The 16447-nt window shown below is 43.0% G+C and overlaps 1 protein-coding gene across 1 annotated transcript in view; it reads left to right on the top strand.

Moving 5' to 3' along the window:
- The window catches only part of LOC125456472 (LIM homeobox transcription factor 1-alpha-like), a 261291-nt gene that overhangs the window by 87349 nt on the left and 157495 nt on the right, over positions 1–16447 (top strand). The window lies entirely within an intron of this gene.

The following is a 16447-nucleotide window of genomic DNA, read 5'->3' as shown; positions in this document are numbered from 1 at the left end:
AGGGCCCATTTCCAAGCTGTAAACCTCTATGACTCTATGACCTTACTTAAACATGGAGATTGCTGATTGATATAATCCAAACTGGGGGATGCCAGTGGAAATGATGGGTGAGGCAAAGGCTTTGTATTTGACCCGTACTGTATCACCACCTGTACTCGGGCAAAACCCTTAGCAATTCTCCTCTCGAAACCCCTTGGCTTCCTTCAAAATAGTTAATCACGCACCGGTAGTCTCCAATGCCTGAAGCCAGTGTTAGTTCAATGGGAACTTGCTTTCACTTGGCCCTGACCAGGGTCAGTGGTATCCCAGGGAGAGATTAAAAACTCAGGCATGGTTTGCAAGACCTTGGGCTTTATTTTGTGAAACAGGCCTAACAAGGTTCCTTCTCAGCTGCTGCCGTGTTTTTGACTCCAGAGCCCTCCTCTGGTGCCGTATTTACTTGTCCAGCTGTTTGAGGTCTCTGTTCTTTCATGAATATCTAGTGGAACAAATCCCCTTACTACAGCACACTCAGTGGATCTTGGATTAACAGGCATCTTTGAAAATTTCAATTAATCTGTGGCTTGTTTCCTTCCAACCAGACATTTCGAATCATTAGAGAATGGTTGACCAAGAGTTTAACAGGGGAAAAAAAAATGACCAGAAAATTAAACTTAGGTCATAATCCTGATGAGTTCTTATGTTCTATCCTGCCATGCACTTGACACCACAGTAAATCTTGTATTAATACAACTGCATTGAAAGTTTGATATATAAAAAGTCCATCAGAACCTATGAAAGTGGTGCTTTCCTTGAGAATGTCTTTGCTTCACTTAGACACCAATGGATTCCAGGATCAAACGCTAATGTTTTCTTTCCTGCTATAAAATCTTGCTCAACTTATTTTTGAATGTCAAGGCCTCATAAAAAGTGCCGAGGAGATTTACTGGAATGTTATCGGGGCAAGGAATTATGCAGAGAGGCTGTTGAAGCAGAATTGTTCTCCTGATAGCAGACCATGGTAAGGGAGATTTTAATGGACGTCCCAACTCATGGGAGTCTTGACAGAGTCAGTGAGGAGATTTTACTGACTGAGGGGTCGGTAACTGGACCATGTGGGGTAATGGGGTCATTCGCAAAAGAACCAGGTAGAAAGGAGAATTTTCACTCTGTACTGGTCTGTGATCTGCAATCCCACTGCCTGAAGGAATGGGGTTACGGCAGATTTGGGAATAACTTTCCAGACGGAACTGGAGATGTGCCTGAAAAGGGGAGCATTTTGCAGGGCTAAATGCAAAGGAGAGTGGGATCATAGAGTCACAGCCACAGAGTCATGCAGCGCAGAAACAGACCCTTTGGTCCAATCAGTCCCAACTGAACATAATTTCAAACTGAAGTAGCCCCACCTGCCTGCTCCTAGCCCATATCCCTCCAAATGTTTCCTATTTATGTACTTATCAACATGTCTTTTAAATGTTGATCAATTGAATCACTTTTTTCATGAACGGATTTTGGCACAATGGCACATCTGGTGTTATATAAATCCAGGCAATGCTTTCATATTGAAGCATCTTTTACTTAGATTTCTGAATTTCGTTTCTCCCTAAAACTGTACCTGTCCTGGGAGTGTTTGATGTTACAGAATAGGGGAGTTTAATCTATTTCTAACCTCATGCTGTCCCTGTCGCGGGGGTATTTGATGGGGAAAATATGGAGAGCCCTTTGCTCTGTATCTAACCCCATGCTGTCCCTGTCCTGGGAGTGTTTGATAGGGACAGTGTAGAGAGAGATTTACTCTATACCCAACCCCGTGCTGTACCAGTCCTGGAAGTGTTTGATGGGGGGACAGTGTAGAGAGAGCTTTACTCTATACATAACCCTGTGCTGATCCTGTCCTGAGAGTGTTTGATGAGGGGACAGTGTAGAGAGAGCTTTACTCTGTACCTAACCCCATGCTGACCCTGTCCTGGGAGTGTTTGATGGGGACAGTGGAGAGAGATATTTACTCTATCCCTAGCCCCGTGCTGACCCTGTCCTGGGAGTGTTTGGGTGAGGTGTCTAGGCAGCTTTACCTCAAATCTTTCAGTCTCAAAAAGCTGAATTAATAACTTTCAGCATTTGGCAGGGAACGCCAGCACGCCTTAGTCCAGAGCAGGTTTCATTCACGCTTTAGAGTGGGAGGCAGTTGGCTTCATTTCCACCTGGCTTAAGTCTTGAGCTTGTCTACCAAAGGACAGGGCACATGTAGCACAGGCTAGGTGGTACCCTCTATCTCCTGGTAGACATCCACAGAGAATATTTCTGGAGATCTGCCCGCAGGTATCTGTTCACCTTCCACCCAATTTCACACTGTCATGACCCCTGGTAGCAAGAGTGCACTGAAAGTTAGACCTCTCTATTCCATGAGATTTTGTTTTGAATGTGCGAAAATTGACAAATTTAATCTGGGGGATGGTTAATGCCTGCCTTTGACCACGATCTAAGTTAAAAGAAACTCACGCCAGATTTTATCAATGAACAGGAAAGCCAAAATAATTTAAAATCTCACAGCAAGTCTATCCTCCAAAAAATAAGGAGATGATTTACTATTAATTAGCGAACTTAACCAATGGTCCCTTTAAATCTAATACTCATACATTCATTCATAATAGGATGGTCCAGCCTGACAGAATCAAGTCTTTTTCAAAATATTGCAGGTGGAAAATGTACAGGCAAAAGAGGCACAAAGTTTGCAAATTGATGTTCAAACTGAAAGGTGAAATGAGGCAAATTTCTCACAAAAATCTTTTGACATTTTCTGATGCTAATACGTTATTGTTAGTTGTGGTCACCTTTTCATTTGGTGGCTGATCAGTTGGACCTCAGTCTTGGCTTGAGTTAGAAGTTTTATTCACGCACAGTCTTTGAATGTTACTGTTTCCCCTCTTAAAAAGAGAGAGAGAGAGAGAGAGAGAGAGACTCTACTTTCATGCCAGTTATGAAGAACTGAGTTCTCACTGAGAGATAGTAGGAACTGCCGATGCTGGTGCCTGGGATAACACAATGTGGAGCTGGAGGAGCACAGCAGGCCAGGCAACATCCGAGGAGCAGGAAAATTGAAATTTTGGGTCGGGACCGTTCTTCAGGTTCATTTCTGAAGAAGTGTCACGACCCGCAACATCAGCTTTCCTGCTCCTCGGATGTTGCCTGGCCTGCTGTGTTTCTCCAGCTCCACACTGTGTTATCTGAGTTCTAACTGATTTTCCCTTTTCAGTTCAGTGACAAACTATCACTTACAACCAATCCAAATCCTTATGCTGGGCAGTTTCTCCTTTTTCAATGACACATGATGCTGGCATATTCCACAAAATATTACTAAAACGCAGCTTCCAGTAAAGTTGACTGGTCTGACGTAACCATTTGCTGACCACTCAACCTTTTGGTTGAGAACAAACAAATAATAATCCTAAGTTCCATATTCCTCTTTTATATTTTCAAAGAAAGTAAGTTGGTTCTTACAACACCCTTTGGCAGAATGAATTTATATATTTGTTAAATGGATAATAATGGAATAATGTAGGTTAGATGGGCTGCAGTTTGGTTTCACAGGTCGGTGCAGCATCGAGGGCCAAAGGGACTGTACTGCGCTGTAGTGTTCTATGTTCTATGTTCTATGTTCTATGTCCTATGTCCTATGTTCTATGAATTTGCAGTGTTCAGATCGAAGCCAAATTCACTAATCCAATCATATTTCCTCCAGCAGCCTGGTTAGCTCATCCTATTCCCTAAATAATAACACTTCAGTCTAAGCTCCTCCTATACTGTTTGTGTTTTAGCGTGGATCCTCTTCAGACGACACACTTTTTACTCAGATGGTTCATTCCAAGCTGACTAAAAGTGCATGAACTAAGAAAAAAGCTGTCAGCTCATCAAGCCTACTGTTTGACCACATCCTTGCATTCACGTTTCCAAGTTCTGTAGCCTGCTCAATGGTTGTAATTAAACGCACAATCTACTTTTTGAAGAACTGTTATGAGGGACCCCCGAGGGTTCACCTGCCTCTCCCCCTCGCTTCTCTTTGTCCCATTCGAGGGTTGCAAAGGAAACCTGAGAGGGCGTAAACTCTCCTTTGTGTTCCTCCCCCTTTCCACCATTCCCTTTTCACCTGGCTGATACCTGCGCAAGCGGAGCTGACGAATTATTTAGAACCTGAGCATCAAAATTCATTTCCCAGCTCACTGTAAATTCATCTAACACTTTTTGAAATTTCAGAGATGGTCTCTTGCAGAAGTTTGGCCTTTGCAGGTAGATGGTGGGAGAACTCACTCAAACAAATGCACTCCGAAACGGGCCTTCACTTTTTGTCTTTCTGATGCAGAGTCCAAAACTGGAATGCATAGGTTTGAGGTGAGAGGTGAAAGACTTATAATGGACTTAAAGTACAAGGTTTTCATGCAGAGAGTGTTGTGCGTATGGAACGAGCTGCCAGAGGGGAGGCAAGTATGATTATATCATTTAGGGGGTGGCACGGTCACTCAGTGGTTAGCACCGCTGCCTCACAGCACCAGGGACCCGGGTTCAATTCCACCCCTGGGTGACAATCTGTGCGGAGTTTGTGCATTCTCCCCATGTCTGTGTGGGTTTCCTCCGGGTGCTCTGGTTTCCTCCCACAGTCCAAAGATGTGCAGGCTAGGTGGATTGGCCGTGCTAAATTGCCCGTGGTGTTCAGGGTTGTGTAGATTAGGGGGATGGGTCTCGGTGGGATGTACTAAGGGTCAGTGTGGACTTGTTGGGCTGAAGGGCCTGTTTCCACACTGTAGGGATTCTATGAGTCAAAAGAATCTGGATGGATAAATGAATAGGAAAAAGTTAGATGGATATGGGCCAAATGCTGAAAATGGGGCTAAATTAATTTAGGATATCTGGTTGGCATGAATGACTTGGGCTGAAGGGTCTGTTTCCATGCTGTACAACTCCATGAATCTATAATGCAGCAGCCCAGCCTGGCTGTTCAAAAGGTACTGCTCTTGAGTGTGGTCCCATTGGGTGGTTTCACGTCTGACAGCCTCCAGTCAACCTGTGCCCATGGACTATTTGATCTTATCCATGGCCATGCTCGCCAGAGCTCAGTTTTTTTGTTGAAGCCAGTGCAAAGTTATTAATTGGCTGAACTTATAATGGAAATTTTACACTTTCAGCTAGAGTCCAAAATGCCTCTGGTGGGTTGTGAACTAACTCCACAGAGGTTGGTATCAACAGGTCACCCATTATTTACACATGGCAGGTCTTTGATACTGATCCAGCTCCCTGCTAGCCAGGTCTCAGAGTGAACAGGATGTCTGACACTCCTGTTTATATCTGTCAGTCAGGGCTCCCTGATTGGACCAGATTAAAAGTCGCAATCAGGGAACTCATATTCTTTGAGGTCCATCTGGTTGACCTCTTTATAATCACTAAAAGTTTTTCTTTTTTGCCTTCTATAGCGCTTGTGCACTGGAACAGGAAAGGTTACGGAAACTTGGAAGAAGACTAGAGTTAGTCACCATGTTCCTTCACGCCATCCCTAGTTTGCCACCCACTCTTGCACTGCCAGAGTTCAGGCAGATCATGATTTAATGTGAATCTGCAGTTGGGGAAGCTCCTGTCCTGGGCAAACAGAGCACCAAGATTGCAAATGAACCAGTTTCATCTTCAACTGGCACTGGGCAGAGACAGGGAGAGATGGAGTCAGTCACCAGGGAAAAGGGTTTGGAACAGCACCTGAAGCTAATGACATCAGTCTTCCAAGTATGTATTTGGAGGAGATTTATGCTCCTCCCCTGCTGGCCGTCGAATCTTTTAGCAACAGTGGAGGATTTGAGAGAGGTATAGAAGGGTGCACTCAGCAAACACGTAAAACAAGGGACGTTTTGGATGGTATTGCTGAAGGCCAACATGTAAGTGAGAATTAGGTGAGTGGGGGGAGTGAGGAATGGACCCTTGAGGCACATCAAAGACAACAGTGTAGGAGCCGGAGAGAAAAGAAAGCAAGATTGTGCATTTGTATAATGCCGTTCATACCCACAGCCTGTATCTCATGTTTTGTAGCCAACAATGTTTAGTTTAGTTTGAAAATGACATCTCATCCTTTGCACTCTAGCTGCTGATTCTAGCTGCTGATTCTAGACAAATTTTAGGTTTCAGGTGCTGCTAAAATCACAAACACATTTCTAAACAGGGAGCTGTGGTTATTTTTCACAATAATGTCAACGGAAGTCTTTTACCTTCTTGCACAGGATGAGTTATAGATACACTTTCATTCCTTTAGCTCCCATGAAAGCCTGAGGACCACAAATTGCAGAGCATCCAATGAAATGATGGTATCACCATATAAGGAAGGACAGCAAGCAGTTTGTGCACAGTCAACTCCCTAAAACAGCAACAAGCAAACAATAACCAGATTCCCTGCAGCTTTGTGAGGCATTAGTTGAAAGGAAGCTGCTGTGTACCTCTCCCAGCACTTCAGCGCTCCTATCTACACTCTCAGCCCAGGCAATGTGGTCAGCTACTCCGAATAGGATTTGAGTCCCTCAGGCAAACACTATGGTAAATGGGCTGCCAACTAACTAACACTTAAATGTGCAATGTTAATTTATGGGTGGCATTGGTAGGCCTGGCCTTAGAGGTGGTTTGAATTCTGGTTTTGTCCCTGAAACATATTGGACATCTGTTCTGGCAGAAAGATCTCGCAGGAAAGCATATGAGAAATGATTGCAGGAATCAAAGCTCGATGAACATAGACAGAAACGAATGTGTAGAGGGAATTGAGTTGCTGTAAACAGACGTGTGATTTAGACCCATTAGCAGATCCATTTCTAGTGCCCAGAACCAATGATCTCTGAACTGATTGCAGGTATATTAGCCCTCATTATCACAAACAGATCGCTAGTTTTAAAATAAATTTCTCTCTCTATCATCGCCATCGATCTATAAGCAGATTGTGATTTTATTTGTTTCTCTCTTTTTTTAAAAGTGGGGATGTATTTTCCCCTCAGAGATAACGGGAACTGCAGATGCTGGAGAATCCAAGATAACAAAGTGTGGGGCTGGATGAACACAGCAGGCCAAGCAGCATCTTAGGAGCACAAGCCCTTTTCTGATGAAGAGCCTAGGCCCGAAACGTCAGCTTTTGTGCTCCTAAGATGCTGCTTGGCCTGCTGTGTTCATCCAGCCCCACACTTTTTTTATCATGTATTTTCCCCTACTCCCTCTGTTTTTGGTTCTGGATTTGCAACGACCACTACAACACTGTGGTAAAGATAAAAACCAGAAGTAGGGTTATTTTCACATGCTTTTAGATATTGTCTGTTTTTCAGGCTGGAGATTTTTCCTTTCTGACTTGGAATTATGGGCTTTGTTATTCAGTAATTTTTTTGTGGAGCAGTCCTGACCTTTAAACTGTCTACTCTTTCAAAATCCTATCTTCACAAAGCAGCTGGGTTCAATACTTTCAGATTATGAAATATAGCAGCAGAGTAAGTCTTTGGGTTCAACCTTGGTAGGAGTCATATGACCGAGCCTTTTCTTGTGAGACATGGGCTTTGCTGGCTGGGACACCATTTATAGCTGTCCGTATTTGTCCTTGAGAAGAAGGTGGTAAGTGGCCAGTCCACTTACTGTAGGTTGACTCATAATGCCCCCAAGGAGGAAATTCCAGGATTTTGTCCTTGTGACACTGAGGGAGCAGTGATATATCACCAAGTCAGGATGGGAATGGCCTGGTGGGGAATTTGCAGGGGGATGGTCTTATCCATGTGTGCTGCCCTTGTCCTTCTAGACAGAAGTGGTTGTGCATTTGGAGGGTACTGCGTAAGGATCTTTGTTGAATTTCTGCAGTGCATCTTTTAGCTGGAACACACTGTTGCTACTGAGTGTCGATGGTTGAGGGAGTGGATGCATGTGGATGTGGTGCTAATTTATCCTCGATGGTATCAAGCTTCTTAAATTATGTTAGACCTGCACCTATTCAGACAGATGGGAGTATTTTGTTCCATTACATTTGCAATTTGTGTCTTGTAGATAGTGGACAAGCTTTGGAGAGTCAGGAGATGTGTTCCTCATGTCTGACCTGCTCTTGTAGTCACTGTGTTTATGTGGTGAGTCCAGTTGAGTTCCTGGTCAATGATAACCTCAAGATGTTAATAGTCGAGGATACAGTGATTGTCATACCATTGAATGTTAAGGGGAGGCGGTTAGATTGTCCCTTATTGGAGATGGTCATAGCCTTGCATTTGTGTGGTTATTTATCACTTGTCAACCCAAGCCTGGATGTTATCCAGATCTTGTTGCATTTGGATATGGACTGCTTCAGTATCCGAGGAGTCTTGAATGGTGCTGAAGATTGTGCAGTCACCTGTAAACAGTCCCACTCTGACCTTCTTGTTAAGCAGGTTTGGAAGGGGGTGTCAGTGGGGGAGGCAGAGACACATATATTTGAAGAAAGGCTTGCATTACAGATAGCTAGTTGTCTGTGGGGAAAATCATTAGTACATTTTCTTGTAGAATTGCTTAAGGTGTTTTTCTCAGAGATTATCATTTCTGTCACAGATTATACCACAATAGTGAGCATTCTGGACCCATCTCGAGGTGCCTGGGTTTCAGGGTTCACTGATGTTGATGATGGAGACGGTTCTGGAAGGTAATTGCCAAGTCCAGTCACATGGTTATAATAGACATCTGTGTGGATTGTTTACGTGTGTGTGTGTGTGTGTGTGTGTGTGTGTGTGTGTGTGTGTGTCAGAGACACACTCATCTGAGTTGCTATCATGGTCTTTGAAACTTCTGAGATTGTAGAAGGAGCGCTTGATGGAGGCAGTTTGTCTATCAGACCCTTGCCAGCTCTTTGAATGAGCGGCTCACTGTCTGGAGCGGACTTACTGTCTGTAAGTATATTTAAACAACAGTGCTTTCCTCCCCTTGCCTTATGATGAGGTTTGCAGTTTTCATCAAAGCTAAGCAAAAGAACTTGAACCGTGAGCATCCTGCCAGGTGAACCCAGCAGGGAGACACAGAGCTGACAATCCTGTATAGTGTTCTGTGGTAGTAGGATGGCTAGTGATGGGTAGAGCACTATGGCACTAAAATGCAGTGGCATGCAGCCAAGCGCATGAGACCCACACTACCCAGCCAAACTGTGCCATCCCAAGGAAATGGCTGTAGAATGCAGTATCACCCTCTGAGCATAAATGGGAGACAATGTTGAGTGTCCTGAGTTTGATCCATTATTACTAGGTCCATAATTTATTTGCCTGCTTGGTAGGGGGAAATTGCCCTGTGTGACCTGTCTCTACCAGTTAGCCTCAACGTTCATTGTAAATTTTGAACAAGCTGTGTGCCCACTTTGTCTTTCTTCCCATGTACAGTTTGGCAAAGCAAAATAAACACATGAGACTTAATTATATTTTAGAGGGTGGATTGAGATGATCAATTTCCTCTTGTAGTGGGATTCCATAATCAGGAGATTGAACTTTGAATATTCAATCTGGGCTGTTCAGGGGTGGTGTCAGGGAGCACCAATAGATTGGTAAGTTATATTTAGGCGAAGTTGTTAAGGGTTATTGGACCAGGGTAGGGGCAAGTTGATTTGAACTTTGGAGCAACCCCCTCCTGACCCAAAGCTCCTAAGACAGGACAAAACTTGTACAGAGGGAAGTTTGAAACAAGAAATGAAGTGTTCTAATCATTAACCTTTATAAGCGTGAGGCTTTTATTAGTGGGAACTTTCCCAACAAGATTCCATATTGTGGTAAGGGTTGAACAAGGTTCTTGTGTAATGCCTGAAGAGTTCTTTCAGTGTGAGGGGGTGCCTCACCTTTATATTTGATCATTTAGAGAGACCCTTTGGAATCTATCCTTCAGTACGAGTCCACCACTCGCTCTAAGAGGAGGTGTATGTAAGCAAGTTGAATAAAAAACAAGCCCATGAGTCTTACCCTGGCCCATGTCCTGATGAGGGGGTCCTGTCACTTAGCTGTTTATCTCCTGCCCTCTGGGATTTTGCCAGCATGTGTAACACAAGATGATGTGTTTCTAAAGTGGCTTTAATCATCTGCCCCAGAGTTCCTAAAGCCGCAGGGGGTTAATAATCCAGCACAGGCCTCTGGACAGTAATTCATTCAGTCTGTCAGCCCAAAATGTAGTCTTGAAAGAAGCTGAAGTGTAACATCTCTGACAGATACTAGATAGACAATTCCAAATATACATGGATTTTATTTAGAGATTTCTAAATAGAGACAGTTGATGTAGCTTCCCTGTTATTTGTGTGTATGACTGTAAATATATTTGCCTATAAAGCATATTTCTCCATATACCCAGATGTACAGAATGCTCATCTGGTTGAATATATTTGGATATTTGTATGGTATGACTCATGACTTAGAAGATAAAGATGATTTAATACTTCCAAAGTCAGAGGAGCTTTCTTGATGTCCACCTATCTTCCAATTCTCTAAATTCCACCTTTCTTTTCAATGGTTCTTAATGTAATTGTCCATATATCTGTGACGCTTTGGCTGCCTAATTTGACTTTTTTTCTCCTCCTGCGTTAATACACGGCTGCTTATTTGCCTATTAGCTTTGAAGTCTATGGCTATCGATCCTAGCTTTTCACTTGTAAACCTGCAGAACCAGCAAAGCATACATTTTTTTATGTGTACACATGCTTCCATCTCTGGATATGTGCATGTCCCTCTGATTACGTACCGGTTTCTGTGGGTGTTTTGTATGTCTGTGAGCCTTATGGTGCTCTGTGTATGTGCTCCTCTCTGTCACAGCTGCGTGTATTCACATCTCTCCATGCTTGTGTGCCAGTCTTTCTGGTTGTATGAGTATTCCTGTGTATGTGTGTATGTGTCTCTTGGGTATGTGCACGTCTGTCTCTGGGTTTGTGCATTGATGTATCTCTCTCATTCTGATAAGTGTGTGTCTCACTGAATGCACATGTGGTATGTATGCGTGTGTATGTGTGTGTGCGCACGCATGCGCGCGCATGCACATGTTTTTATGCAGTGTGTGTTTGCAATTGTGGTATGTATGCATGTCTCCCTGGGTGTCTCAATATCTTCCTCTCCCACTCTTTCTTTCTCTTTTTCTCTCTCATTCAGTGTGGTATGTGTCAATCTAGGTGAGTGGTGCGTGCCTTTCGCTGGCTGTGTATATATTTGTCTGCAAATCTGTTTCTTCCTTACCAATTTGTTCTGCTGATTTTTTTTCTCACTTTTCCGCTATCCTGAACTCTTTAATGCTCTGTCCCATCCACCCCACTGCTTAACAGTGCGTAGTTCCGGGGTTACTGTGTTACCTCACCAAGGAACCATTACTCATTTATTAGTCTTGACAGTGAATGTAGGGCATTTGACCACATGAGGTATGACAGGTGGTCCCCATCCTCCCTTCAGTTGATATTGACACAACAAACACCTCTAGTAGGGGTCATTGAATAACTATTACCAGCAGGAATTTGAGCTGACGATCCCCTCCCATCAAAGTCTAGCACCCCAGCTATGAACAGACTGGGCAGCAAATCTGTTTATACGATTCAGCTATTGACTGGATAAATTTTCTGAGCCTGTACCAGAGAACCTAATGAGTGTTTTCTCCAATTAACTGAATGTTAGTTTATCAGAATCCCTGAGTGTTTGTCTGTTTTGATTACGGATTCGTGCGTTTGACTGTATCAGTCAGTGTCTGTTCTTGCATCTGCCTGTCTTCCTACAAGTTGTTCTATGTAGCAATTTATCTAGCCTAACACATTTGGAACCTGCATCAGTGATGGTACCATGGCCTCTAAATCAAAAATTAGTGAGTTCAAACACTGCAAGGTGAACACAGTCCAGGCTGACACTTTGGTGCAGTGCAGGCAGAGTGCTGCACTGTCAGAAGCACTTAATTTCTGAAGAACTGCCAAATGAGATCGTGTTTGCCTGTTCAGATGGAAACTACAGATCCCCTGGCATGATTATGAGGTGGAGCAGGGGATGCCTGATTAATGTTTAGTACATTCTCGCCCATCACCGAGGCAAATGGTTCATTCATTTGTCTGGTTGGTATTTGTGGAATCTTGCTGTGTTGCCAATTTGCTGCACATTCTCTGCATTATAACAGTAGCAGTTCTTCAAAGGTACTCTTTCTGATTGGCCATGAAGTACTTTGGGGCATGCAAAAGTTATGAAAGATACTTTATAAAAGCACATTCTTTGTGTTTTGACACTTTTAATGTCACCCTTGGCTGATTCTGGCAGCGGGATTGTTCTGGTCTTTCTCCACATAGTTTTGCCATTTTGCCTCACACATTGTTCTGAATTTTTGGCTTCCTGTCCTGCCAGAGATGCAGTACGTATGGCAATGGTAAGGAGCATGTGCAACACAGCATTTGAGCACCTTGACCTCTGAATGGATGTGCAATGACCTTTCACCCTGAGCGAGAGTCAGATTTATCACTTGGGTGATTTGAGCCAAGAATTGGCTGCAATTTCCGAATATGCCTTTAAACAGGAACAGAAGGATTCTAGACCATTGGACCATATGATGTGCTGTTGGATACAATGCAGTTAATAATGATTGGCTTCATGGTTATCACTTCTCCAGGATGGAAACTTGATTGACATTGATCATTATCCACGACTTTTCTCAGTCGTTTCCCATTTGTTGTATTGTTTTTTCTACTTATTCCTTTATGGGATATGGGTTACCTGTCCATAACTGCTTTAGGTCTGAGCAGTTTATTAGGATGTTTCAGAGGTGGTTAAGGGTCAACCACATTGCTGTGGGCCTGGAGGCACACACAGGCCAAGGCTGGTAAGGATGGCAGACTTCCTTCCCCAAAGGAATGACATTGCTATGTATTTTTAAACTATCGCAATTACTGAGGGCCAGATTTATATTCCAGACTTATTAATTGAATTGAAATTTCACCAGGTGCCATGGTGGATCCGTGTTATCTGAACATTAGCCAGGGCCTCTGGATTGCTAGTCATTGTCACTAATGCTACAGACCCCATAAGATGGACAGATTTTCACTAAGCCTGGTTTCATTTCCGCAAGCACTGCATTGGTATATTATGTGAGGAGGGTTTTAATAACATAAGGAAAAACTTAGATCGACAAAACACTTTCTCATCCTTGATGGTTCTTGGGTATTGTCTTCTAATAATTCAGGCATTTAAAGAATACACATCGCATATTTGCGTTACCATTGCAATGTTATAACATAGTGGCCATTCCTTTACAAAGCAGCTGAGAAAGTATTTGACTGGGACTTCTTCACCTGCCAAAGGGGAGGTCTTTTGCCTAAATTAAAATACAATCCTACTCCAAGTCTTCTATCTATCTATATAGATTAAATTGCAACGTTCTGTCATTCTAATTCACCTCCTTTCTCTTCACTGCCTTTTCTAATTTACATTTATTTATATCCCAAATCCAAATATAAGACATAAATGAAATTCACGATCCTTGGCTTCAAAAAGTGCCAGTTCAGCAAGGCAGCGTTTATTTAACAGTAAACTGCTAAATCTTTGACCTTTGAAATGCAGCACCCACAGAAGCCCATTAGAAATGTACAGTTCTAACAGTTGTTTACCTGTGTAGGTTTTTCGAACTGTGGATTCCTTTATACATGTGAATGTCAAATCAAGAGCCCTGTGCCTTGTCACTAATAGATTTAAAGCTTTTTTTTCTTGACTCTAAATGGTGCTCATGCAAAATTAAAGCCGATTTTGAGACACGCTGCCTTTCAATGGGATTAAGTTGCTTCATCCCATTGTTGCGTTTCCCCTTGGGATAGACATGAAGTTGGTTTCAGAGCCCAAAGACTGACACATAACAGGTTTCCAATGTACATCCAAGCAGAGGAATTCAAAGGCGGTTGTGTATTTCTGAATGTGTTGCAATCTGATCTTATCTGATTCATGGCCGCTGTTTGTATTGTGACTTTGATGCCTTTGGCAGCGTTGATTTTGCTGGTGGACTGGGAGAGGTGGCTCTCACAGAATCAAGGGTAGAGCATATCAAACACATCTTCCCCTTTTCCTCCCCTTTCAGCACTCAGGGATGGGACCAATTCCTCAGTGACTCCCAACAATACATCCTCATGCTATGGCACCTTTCCATGCAAACGCATAAGATATTATATCTGCTTTGTACAGCTCAAGAACCAATAGAGAAAGATGTGTCACCAGTGTTGTCTAATGGGCCAATATACCTTTTTTATTGCATGATAGCAATAGGTACTACTTCTTGTTAAGAAGGGTGCCTCTTCCCATTGATGCTCACTTAATCGTTCATTCTCTACTGCTCTAAACAAAATAGGCCCTTAGACCCTGTACAGAAAGTGGGATAGGTAGCACCCCAATCATTAACTGGTAGCTTGTCAGTTCTGCAGCATGTTCACCCTCCTCAGTGCTCAAGGCCCATCTACTCCTCCCTTCCCATCTACTATATTCGCTGCTCACAATGTGGTCTCTCCAAATGCACTCTTGGAGCTCACTTTGCAGCTACGTATCCATTCCGTAAGCAAGCATGATCCAGAGCCTCCTAGTGTCCTGTAGTTTTAATGTATCACGGTGCTGTTGTAAACATGCTCAAGGCCTCAATCTTTTTTCCTCCTTGGACTTTCCCCAACCATTGGGGGTTTGCTTTGCTGTCAGCCATAAAGAGAAACTGCTGATTACAAACTTTCAAAAGCTCTTGGCAGGGGGGCGCTTGCAGAGAATGGGTTATTTCCTTGTGACTACGGGGTCTGTGCTGGGGCAAATTCCGCTTCCTGGAATGACACTGGGGCCTTGTTATGGGTCAGTGCCTGACCATGCCAGTCTCACTGTGCCTGTCCAAAGGGAATGACTGTTGTAGGTCATAGTTACCCCCCACTGGTTCAGGCTCCTGGTGCGGCCTTGCAATGTTAGAGGAATGTTACAGCATGCCACATGCATCTTTTCTCATCGTTGTGACGACAAATTTTGAAAATGAATCAGGAATCTGCATCTCCACCCAAACGTGTATGAGTTCTGAGTTCCCTGATACTTTCAGCATCCTATGCGATCTCCCTGCTATAGGAAGAACATTGTTGAAACTTGAAAGGGTGCAGAAAAGATTTACAAGGATGTTGCTGGGGTTGGAGGGTTTGAGCTACAGGGAGAAGCTGAATAGGCGAGAGCTATTTTAACCCAGGAGCGTCGGAGGCTGAGGGGTGACCTTATAGAGGTTTATAAAATCATGAGGGGCACGGATAGGGTAAAGAGCCAAGGTCTTTTCCCCAGGGTAGGGTGAGTCCAAAACTAGACAACATAGGTTTAACATGAAAGGGGAAAGATTTTAAAGGAAACTAAGGGACAACTTTTTCACACCGAGGATGGTGCATGTATGGAGTGAGCTGCCAGAGGAAGTAGTGGAGGCTGGTACAATTACAACATTTAAAAGGCACCTGGATAGGTACATAAATAAGAAGGGCCTAGAGAGACCTGAGCAAGATGCAGGCAAATGGAACTTGATTTATGTAGGCTATCTGGTCGGCATGAGCATGTTGGACCGAAGAGTCATTGACTGTATTGCACAATTCAATGACTCATTTGAGCTAACAGTGCAACTTTTCATTTGAAGTGACGCAGTCAAAATGTGCATATGTTGAGTGTGTGGATCTCTTGATTGCATGTCTGAAGGTTGTGGGCTTGAATCCCCCTCCATAAACTTCCACATTATGTCTATCATAGACAGAATATACCTCTTACTGCCTGTGATCAGTTTTTCTTTATAATTAGAATTTTTTTTTCATATCCTCAGAATGCATGACACAATTACATTTTCCAGCAGCATTATTCTGAGAGTTCAAAATAAAGGAGGCTATTTATTCTCACCCCTTTAACCCAAAAATAAAGCAATGTTTCATTCTTTGGTCTCATCCACACAAAGGTTAGATTCAGATGAAAATACAGTATTGTCACAGATTGTAATTATGTTTAATCTCTTTTGCTAAAGACCAATAGTTTCTTCAATGATTTTGGTACTTTCAGATCGAAGAGAGGGTCTTCTTAAAGGAATGATTCTTAGCAGGCTTAGGATTCTTGTCTTCAAATTGCTGCGAAGTGGGTTTTTCAGATGATCTTGCAGTTTTAACAGGTTGGGGGAATGCTTCATTTTATTGAGATCTGCTTTTTTTCAAGTTATTGCAGCATAGCATAGCTAGAGTGATGGCTTTCAGGTAGAACCCTGTTTGCAAACTAGCCCTTTCTGTTTATAAAAGCAAGCAGAAGCAAGGCTGCTTCATCATGTGACCTTTTCCAAGTCCAAAATTCTTTTCAAATAAAGGGGCTGCATATGTTGATTAGAAGTGTGAAACAGCCAGCACCTTTGTTTTTGAGTGACCCAAATTTCTTTTGTGATTCACATCTGTCTGGAATGTTCCTTCTTGTGTCTTGAGACAAATAAGTCAGATGACCTTTGGGCAGCTGTCATTTGC

The sequence above is a fragment of the Stegostoma tigrinum genome, chromosome 8 (genome assembly GCF_030684315.1).
Source record: "Stegostoma tigrinum isolate sSteTig4 chromosome 8, sSteTig4.hap1, whole genome shotgun sequence".
Taxonomy (NCBI): domain Eukaryota; kingdom Metazoa; phylum Chordata; class Chondrichthyes; order Orectolobiformes; family Stegostomatidae; genus Stegostoma; species Stegostoma tigrinum.
The sequence above is the reverse complement of the archived record's forward strand: the minus strand, read 5'-3'. Positions and strand labels throughout refer to the sequence as shown.